The sequence below is a fragment of the Rhipicephalus sanguineus genome, chromosome 10 (assembly GCF_013339695.2).
Source record: "Rhipicephalus sanguineus isolate Rsan-2018 chromosome 10, BIME_Rsan_1.4, whole genome shotgun sequence".
NCBI classification, from domain to species: domain Eukaryota; kingdom Metazoa; phylum Arthropoda; class Arachnida; order Ixodida; family Ixodidae; genus Rhipicephalus; species Rhipicephalus sanguineus.
The window spans coordinates 95,206,748-95,216,783 of NC_051185.1; positions in this window are offsets into that span (position 1 = coordinate 95,206,748).

Here is a 10,036-nt window from a genome sequence, read left to right on the forward strand (position 1 = left end):
CTTTACCGCTCCCAGAGGGCAATACCACCCCGCCGACCGCGAGAGTGGTAGATACAAAAGACGCCTTTGTAAAGCCTCTAGAGTCTGTGACCGTGGCGCAGTGGATAGCGTGCCCGGCATCTGTTGTTGCCACGGTGTAAGAAAAATAACTTAGGTGTGGACACTACGCCCGACGGCGCGTCCACATAATGTTCGCCTCTTTCCTCCTCTCGGCCCCCATGTCGCAGCGCCTCCCACGCAACCGCGGCCGGCGCATGTACTATAGAAGACGAGCTGCGTGCGTAGCGTCCGTAACGGCGTTGCGCACGTGAGAAGTCAGCGAGCAGAAAGACTGCTCACGCGCTCTAAGCAAGACGCCGCGCTTTTACGTACGCAACGCTGCTAGGGACGCTATGTGCGTCGGGTGCGCCGTTTACACCGTGGCCGTATGAAAACTCGCCGTGAAAAAATGCCAATGAGGTGAAAAAAATGAAGAAAAACGCGCGTTCGCCTCGTCGCAATAGGTTTCTTAAGCCCCCATGTCGCAGCGCCCCCCACGAAACTGCGGCCGGCGCATGTATTAAAGGCGAACATTATCTGGACGCGCTCTCCTTCGCGGCGGGCGGAGAGTGTCCACACCTAAATTATTTTTCTTACACCGTGGTTGTTGCGGACCGAGCGGTCGTGGTTTCGATGCCCGTAGACGGAACTATTTTTTTCTTTGCCATCTGATCGTCTAAAATTTTTTGACGTCATTCCTGACGGAAATACGTCGCTGAAATCTTGGTGGAACCTGGCATAAAACACTTTCGTGTTAAAAAAAATCGAAATATGTTTTTTAGATGCGAAGTATCTTAAGGCGGAGCTCAATCCGGTGGTGGTGGTGGTGGTGTGCGGCGTGACCACCCTTACTGCGCATGCGCATACCCTATCCACACACCCCCTCTCCACACACCCTCTCCCCTTCCCCTCTCCACATTCCCTCTCCCCTTCCCCTCTCCACTTTCCCTCTCACCTTCATCTCTCCCCCTTTCCCTCTCCCCTTCCCCTCTCCACTTTCCCTTCCCATCTCTCATGCCCCTCTCTACTTTCCCTCTCCACTTTCCCTCTCCCATACCTCTCTCCCCTCCCCCTTTCCACTCTTCCTCTGAAACTCGGGCTAGACATGCCGAAATTCTCTTGCGCAACGCCGCGGTGAGCTCAAGGAGGTTTAAAAAAAATTCTGGAGTGGAAGCTCTCGAAACGCCTTGCCAGCGAAAGTGAAGCCAGCTTTTGCCCACCAAAGAGCTCGGAAACATGCTCTTTTCTGGTGGTGCCTACTTAGAGATCAAATGGCTTTGATCTATTACTGTAAATGCTACGTTAATTACAAAATAAAAGATCGTTGTTGCCGACAAAAGTAACCCGTCGAGAGGAGTATTGACGATTGATGTCCAAGAAAATATGCCACGACTTTGGGGCTTACTTTCGAAAACTAGTAACACAAAGACACACTTGGAGCAGTATCTGACCCGTAAAAGTTGCCATATTAAACGTCTCTGGCGTGCGTGGAAAACGCTCGCTTTCCTTCGCCAAACTTCGATGGTTTATTGTGCCCCTAGTAAGATGGCGGGCGCAGCCGCCATCTTTTGGTGGGCACGGCTTCACTATTGCGCAATAATCGCCACTCCAGCAATTTTTTTAACCTCCTTGGGTGAGCTCGAGCGCATGCTCTTCTCCTACGCTGCCCCCCTGTCGCCCGCCTGTCGACCGCATTCCCCGCTCGCCCTGTGAGAATTAACGGCCAGGCTAGATGGAAGATACGACGCGCGTAGCGTCCCTCTTCGCGTTCCACGACGCGAGGTCGGTAGCATGCCCAACGATCGCCAACGGAACGCGATCGTGCAAGTGCTCCGGCTTCGCATCGCCTCATGGTCCCCTTTAGCGGGAGATCGTGTAATTTTTTATTGTTGTACGGAATGGCAGGACCTTCCTTAACAATACTGCTTACCCCACACATTTTTCGCGCATTTCGATTGAGTGAACACTACCAGGTTCGCGAGATCAATTGACGAGCAACGGCACCCCGTTTTCTCAGGCCGTGCACAACGTAAGCTTTCCGCCTTAAGTGAACATCTTATAAACAAAATCTCCTGACGAATAAACAATGAACGTGGAGGCGACCCTAATCCTTGTCTAAGGTGTCTGGTAGTGGCCCTCGCACGTCGGCATTAGTGTGCCTTGGTGCATTAGTGTCGAGTTGAGTTTTTTGGTACATAGTTATGAAAACATTGCAGAGCAAAACACACACATGCACACACTGACACAGAGAGAGACACAGACACGCACATGCACGTACACGAAGACTTTTCAGAAGTGACAGTTTCACGCTGAAAGACTGCTCAACGTTGGGTATCCCCAGCCCCTCTTCATTTCGGTCACAGAGAGCCTTCTCGAGAAAATGCGCAGTCATATCCGTAAACATGTGAAGCCAGCGCACCAGACTGGCAGAAGGTAGCAGTGGTTACTTATTCTGGTTGGCCTCCCTGCAGGCCCGTAGCATGTGAGGGGCCCTAGTGGCACGGCCTACCCCCTCGAAATTTTCATGTTTTACCGAAAAGAAATGGTAAAGATTGCTGTTTTTCCTAAATTCTCAAGGTTTTCAGCAAGTGCTTCCCCTCGAAAAAAATTTCAGGCTACAGCCGGCCTCCTTGCAATTTTTCTCATTTTATAACACGAAAGTGATGTATGCCGAGGTCCACCACGCCTGCACTGGCGTATTTTCGTCACGGATTTGACGTTGTAAAATATACAATAACAGGTGGCAAAGAAAAAATGCAGAAGGAAAAGCTCCGTTGCAGGAGTCGTGCCTGTGACCCCTCGCTCCGCTGCGCGCCGCGCAAAACTACTCGGCCTCAGAGCGTACGTTCTTCACCATATTAACGGCGAGCTATTTATAGAAACCATTAATTGTTCGTGGTAGTCAGAGCTCGGTGGCTTCAGCGTGTTCTTGAAATCACTAGCGAGATGGCGTGAAGAGCGCTGTGGACGTGCTTTAAAGGGCGTCGCCCCACGCGTTGCGATGAGCGCGCACCTATACAGGGCGTAGTCGCTGGTGCGCGCGCCCTTATGTCGTGATGGCGGTGGCTTGCATGCCTTGTGCTCTCACCGCAAATTTCCGTTGACGTTACAGAGACCGCGAAGGTCACCTCGCTCGCTGCAGCAGCCGCGATTCGGAAAGAAGTGCGATGCTCACGCGAAAGGAAGTAACAATTGTAACAGTTCTTAGTTCGCGCTCGTCTTGTGTATGTTTTTTTCCTTGCGTCCTTTCGTCTTTAGAGCGCGCTGCAAGGTACTAGCTGCTTGCCTTTCTTCGCGTGACATTACAATTTCTTGTACGATAAACACTCAGGACGTCTGTGAAGACACGTTTAATTTTCGTGTTATACCGATTCCTAATTTGGGGGATCAGCCATGTTTTATCTCTTTCTCTTCTTTGTGTGTGCACAGCTTTCACGCTACCTGGAAATTGTGACCCACCGGTATGATGTGAGTCATATTCAGTGCACTGCACAGGCTGTCTAATCACTGCAGAATGGCTGACCCGGAGTCAGGGATGCAGGAAGTCTACAGCATAAATCACCGGTGGCGATTTGTTGGATACGCACAAGGGGTGGTGTGCGAAACTCATTTAAAATGCGGAAAAGTGCACGCTGGCCGAACTGAAAGATGCGTGAAAGATAGTTTGAGGGAACATGCCAAGAACGTAAAAATACACGCAAAGCAAAAGATTTTGAAGGTTCCTGGCTGGCCATTGTATATTACCTCCCAGGGTTGGTTATCCCACCAAAAACACTCCTGTCCTTAAGAAGAGCAATAACGCTCATTACTCGAGAAATCCTAGAACCAGAAGGTATTTCCTGTCTGAGGGAGAGATGTGTAAGCCTGTGATCGATACAACTCTCAGATAAAGACACGGCGTACGTACGCATATGTAGTTGATGATGTCTGTGTCGGACAGCAAGTACATATGTGTGTGTAATTTTTTTTACAATAAAAGCCGTTGCATGTTCAGCCCACGTCCTTGCCGTTTTCGTTGCGTCCGTGTTTTTTGCGCTGCAATTTCTCAGAACCCTTTTGTATTCCTTCGGTTAACATTGCTTGGCGCGCTGCCAAAACAGATATCAGAGGCCACGTAAAAAGAAGCGCCTGGTAGAGACCTCCTCCGCCAGGTGCTTCAAAGATCCCAGCTGCTCAGAATGTTTCAATGAACTCAATCAATTAATTCCCATTAACTCTGCAGACAGTTACTTGGCCCTCATATTGAGTTAAGTTATTCTACCATATCAAATGTATCCAACATGACTCTTAACTTAAACCAGAACCGTCATTTATTTTAGAAGACATGCTCGGGTTATTCATAAAACAGGAAGGAAGTGCTCGACCGGATATGCTTGGCAGAGGAACAAGAGTGGCACTCTGTGTTCGTGCCACTGTGAAGGCCACAGGAAGCCGATTTCGTGGACAGTGCATTGGTGGGCGGAGCTTCAACTGGGTGCAAGCACAGTGCTGCTGTTAATAATACTGTTTATTTGTTTTTTTTTTGCTTATATATTTTCATACGCCGTTGCCCCAGTTGTGGACTGCAGTACAGTGGAAGCCGTGGGAGCGATTGCCGTGGGAGCAATATTGCCGTGGGAGAGTTTGAGATCAGTGTCTAAAATGTGCGGTTTGCTAAAAAAAGTGAAATGAGCTACATTTCAAATCCGCAATAATGAAATCGGCGGGGAAAGTACAAAATTTCGCTATTGCGGGAATTTTGTTGGCGCGAGTAGGCGGCAGGAAAGACATGGAATTTACAAAAACACATTTTATTTCCAAAAGTCAGTAAGTTTGCTTTGGCGGGCCTTACCATGCAGCAATTTCATGCCTCTCGCTCGGGAATCTAGTTTGCCACGGCACGAAGTTCGCCCCATGCACTGGTCAGTGACGGCGGCACTGTGCTGTCACCGGTACCGTCATGAAGTTCGCCTACAGGCGAAACCTTCTTCCAGTTCCGCTGGATCCGCGCGGATCAGCGCAGAATCGTGGACAGCGAGCTGCACGCAACGCCAAATTCTTCGGCGATGTCAATTTCTTTTCCTGCCTTTTTCCACCTCACTGATGATTGCAGCCTTATCTTCCAGCGTGATGAACTTGCGCTTTTTCGTTGGAGGCGGCATCTTCGCAGGCAGCGAAATCGGACGAAGCAATCGCAACACACAGTTCACGTTGCACCAAGCGACCAAGCAAACGCTCCACAAATGGCTCCACACACGCGACCATGTGCGCACAAAGCCGACAAAGCCAAGCACAGAGCCAAGCACAGAGCCAAGCGAACAAACGAAACTCCATGAGAAATGTGGATTTGGCTACGTAGTCCGCGAATACGAGCAGGTGTTTCGGCAAGCCATCAACATCATCATTGTTGCCAGCTTTATGTTTTTTTTTTTAACAATGATGGCGGCTGCTTCTCGAGTGCGCTGTAGCGATAGTTTAGCACAATTTAAGTGTAGCATGAATTCATTTCAGCAGTTTTTGAATGTAGGTTATGTTGCGAGAGTAGATTATTTGCGCACTCATGTTTCAAAAATTTCGTTAATGAGGGACTGTAGTATGCATATAATTTGTAGTCGCGAGTTACGAAATGCATTGACTCCTATGGGCGTTCGCCGGTGCTCTGATAATATTTCGTTGCTGTGAGAATTTCGTTCTCTCGGGATTTCCTTATCGCGGTTTTCGACTGTAGCTTAATATGTGCCTTACTATGGAAGAGCTGTATGCGGGTGTCTGTAAAGCTATCGCAGTTGAGGGCAAGCGCAATCTATTTAGCAGGAGAAGTCAATCAGTTTGAGAACCTTACCGGAGGAGAAAAAGGGGGGCTTGACTTACAAACGATTCAGAGAAATATGGGTACTCTACCGTAGGACACTGTAAATAGTGGACAATTGAATGTGCGGTCTGCTGCAGTAGCACATGCAGTGAACACGGCACACTACTGCTGGAGCGAAATGCGTGCCATCTCCTACATCGCATCAAACGCACCCGGAGTGATCACTACTGCAAACCTTGCAAGTTTCATTGAAGTATTTTTACGTCTGATCAACAAAAATGCCGGGAGATCATTATTAAGTCATTCTACGTTACAAAAATTCCTTTAATTTATTTTGGTTAGAAGTGCGTCTTGAGAGGGCAACAACTTAATATCATGGCTCAAGTTTTGCTGTAAAGCACTTTTGAACATTTTATTCCCGTGCCGATTTCAAACTTTTAAAGCCTGCTTTTATACTACTACGTTTTTTATGAAGCCTATAATGTAGCGTTCAGTGTTCTTTGCCATGACTTGCCTCGTTCGACCGGGATAACTTGTTACCGACTGAGCAGGCCTACATGAAAGAAAAAAAAAAACGTGTGGCTATGCTCTTTAATTCTCTTTTGCCAGCCCAGATACAACGATAGGTTATTATAACTGCTTAGAAAAAATTACACCATTTCCCGCTAAAGGGGACCATGAGGTGATGCGAAGCCGCAGCACTTGCACGATCGCGTTCCGTTGGCGTTCTTTGGGCATGCTACCGACCTCGCGTCGTGGAACGCGAAGAGGAACGCTACGCGCGTCTTGTCTTCCCTCTAGCCTGGCCGTTAATTCTCACAGGGCGAGCGGGGAACGCAGTCGGCAGGCGTGCGAGAGGGGGGCAGCGTAGGAGAGGAGAGAGAGGGGGAGGGGACGCGCATGCGCTGGTGCTCGTCGCGGCGTTGCGCAGGAGAGAATTTCGGCATGTCTAGCCCGCGTTTCAGAGGAAGAGTGGAAAGGGGGAGGGGAGAGGGAAAGTTGAGAGGGGGAGTGGAGAGGGTATGTGCATGCGCATTAAGGGTGGTCATGCCGCACACCACCAACACCACCACCACCGGATTGAACTCCGCCGTAAGATACTTCGCATCTAAAAGCTTTTTTACATAATGTAAAAAAACAAGAACTTGACAACATTTCGGTAATTTGGGGTACATACACACCGGCAGAGCTATGTACCACGTCAAACACCACTGTCTTGTACTGCACACATCATTACTATAATATACATGACTAAGATGTGACATGGAGTACAAAAGAACATTGGATACCATGAAAAACATTGGATACCATGATACAATAGATGCAGTGAAACACAATGGGTTACAGACGAAAGTGATAAACACAGATCGGGAGGGTAGGCACACAAGAGCATCAACAATGACTCGACGGGCGCTGTCTAGCATCACGTCGGTCCAAAAGTAAGTTGTACCCTTTCGTGTTCGACGTCGACAAAGGGGCACGACCGATGCCACAGAAACTCGCGCTCGCCTAGGAAGAAGAGCTCCTCAGAGAGGAAAGCGAGGATCTCATGTCTCATTCTGCTCAATATCGGCCACAAAGCATGCCTGCGGCACTTTCCTGCCACGGCCTCGCATCTGTTTTCACCAAAAGCTGAACTATTGAATGCGCGGAGGTCTTACCGCGCGGAAAACGGCCGTCGGCCACGAATGGCCGCACACTGTCCGCGGAAACCTGCATGAACAGCGCGCCATAAGGCGCGTGCTACTGCGCGTGCAAGGGTTGCATGACGGTAAGTTCCAACCGTAGTGCAGTTGGGGCACGTGGAGACGCGCACCACTTGCCAACGCTGCAACCATCTCGAGCGGAGAGTAAGGCCCAGGCCAACCGCCAAACAACATCACGGAGATGGCCTTCGTTATTCGTTTGATGGGCGGTTCATTGTAGATTGACGATGCTGGAGAAGCACAGGCAACAGAAAGGTGGCCATTGTGTCCACCACACTAGCTTCGGGGTCCTCTATCTCTTGGCACATAGACTCTGGATGTCCGTGAAATGCCATAGGGGCTCGATACAAAAACGGTAGTTGAGTTGACTGGGGATTGCGGTTTATATGGTTAGCCGGCATCAAGACACGTAGTAATGGCCCAAGGTGGTAACAAGCCAGGGTCTGTGCGAGCGTACCGTCGCTAATTAGTATTCTCAAGAAAGTGCGCAGGCACAAGATAGAAACGGTGGAAGAAACATCGGGGAACACAATGCCGCCACGGTCTCGCGGTTGAGCTAACGTCGGACGAGATAATAACTCTGTGCCACCAGCCAAGAAAAAGGAATTGATGCATCTTTGTACTTTTCTTGAGTCGCGGAGCGGTGGTTTTACAGTATGGCAAAGGTACCAAAATTTTCCTAGATAAATCGGTTGCGATACGTACCGGCGTTGCAAGAGCAGAAGTCCCAATGTTTGGCAAGTGTGCATCATTTTCGAGAGTTTGTAGAACGAATGACCAGGTGTTGTCATGTAGACCGAATGCATTAAAAGTGACGCCGATGATCGTAGTGGTAGGAGACGATTCTGAAGGCGACGTGATAGTGACATGAGCACTGGGATTCACAGTAAAGAAATCTTCACTTTTAAAAAATTGAACCTTGCACCTGGGATCATGACGAAATGATGCAAAGTATAAAGGGCATCCTCCAGCGAGTGTTCATTATGGACATATCGGGAAATATCATCAGTATAAGCAGCGACTTTTACTTGCGTATGACCAGGTAGGGGTAAGCGTCGAATCTGCGGGTCACGTTCTAAGGCCCTTAAGAAGGGTTATAATGAAAGGACAAATAGAACTGACGGATAGAACACGCCTGACGGACCCCTCGCGTGACTTGAAAGGGGTGAATCTCACAGGAATCTAGGTAAAGGTTGGTTCCGAATTGGTATATATGTCTTGAATGAGGTGAATGAATTTTTCCGGGATACCGAATGCATGTAAAACATTTAGTAAATAGCCATGCTCAATGAAATCAAAGGCCTTTTCCTTATCTAAAGAAATCAGCAGCCATTGGGCACATCGGCCAGTGGCGTACTGGACAATGTCGAGCGTTAATTATGTATGGGTGTGAATTTCTCGCCCAGGAATGGAAAAAAAGTGGTGGGGAACGAATATTGATGGAAGAGACGAAGTGATTCGGCGCACCAGGAGGTTGGCCAAGAGTTTGTAATGTACATTAAGAAGTGTAATAGGGCGCCAATCTTCTGGTCGCGTGTAAAATAGGTCTTTCTTGGGAACCAGTGTATTAATGCCTCTATAGAAAGAGTTCGGAAGGTAAAATCTTGAAAACATTTACGAATGACGCCTGACATAAATGGGCCAGCGATAGGCCAGAACTGTACGTAAAACTCAGGAGGAAGTCCGTCAGGCCCGGGGGCCGAAGCCTTTTTCATTGCGTCTAACGCGCCCTTTATTTCATCATCCAATGACGGCGATAGGTGAACGTCGTATTCATTGCTGGTGTCGTGTGGTAAATATTTCAGCAGGGGATGCGCACAAGCAGGTGCCGGATAACTGACACTAGCAAAAGATTGAGCCATTGACTGAAAGTGTTGAGTCATCGCTGAAAGTCGCGTAAACTAGCAGCACGTGTAGCGGTAGGGTTTGCTGAATGGGCAGGCGAGCTTGGCCGACGTAGGAGAGCTCGGCGTGCATACCTGAGCACCTCAGGGTGCCCACACGGCCCACGTCTACAGCGGCAGGCCCCAGCCGAGAGCAAAGAAGCGCGCATGGTACGTTGGCATTGTTAAACGAGCTGATCCACAGGTCGATAGCCGCGTTAAGACTGAGGGACGGTTCGGACTGTTCGCAACAGGGGTTGCCGTGTCACAAAACCTGCCCAAGCATAATCCCTCTTCGAATGACTCGGATATGCTTTTGAGCAAAAAGGGCCTTTGTTTTGGTGACCACACGGTTGAAGCTCTGACGTGTCCGACAGCTTGTAAGTCCGCTCTTGAGATGAAGAGCAGCGCAATTCAGGAAGTGTTAAGCGCTGCTGATACACAAGTTGACAGCCGCATGGAGAGTGAGGGACCTGTCGGACTGCTCGCAACGGACGCTGCCGTGTCACAAAACCTGCCCAAGCATTATCGCTCTTATTACGACTCGGATATGCTTCTGAGAAAGAAGGGCTTTTGTTTTGGTTACCATATGGTTGCAGCTTTGACACGTCCGATGG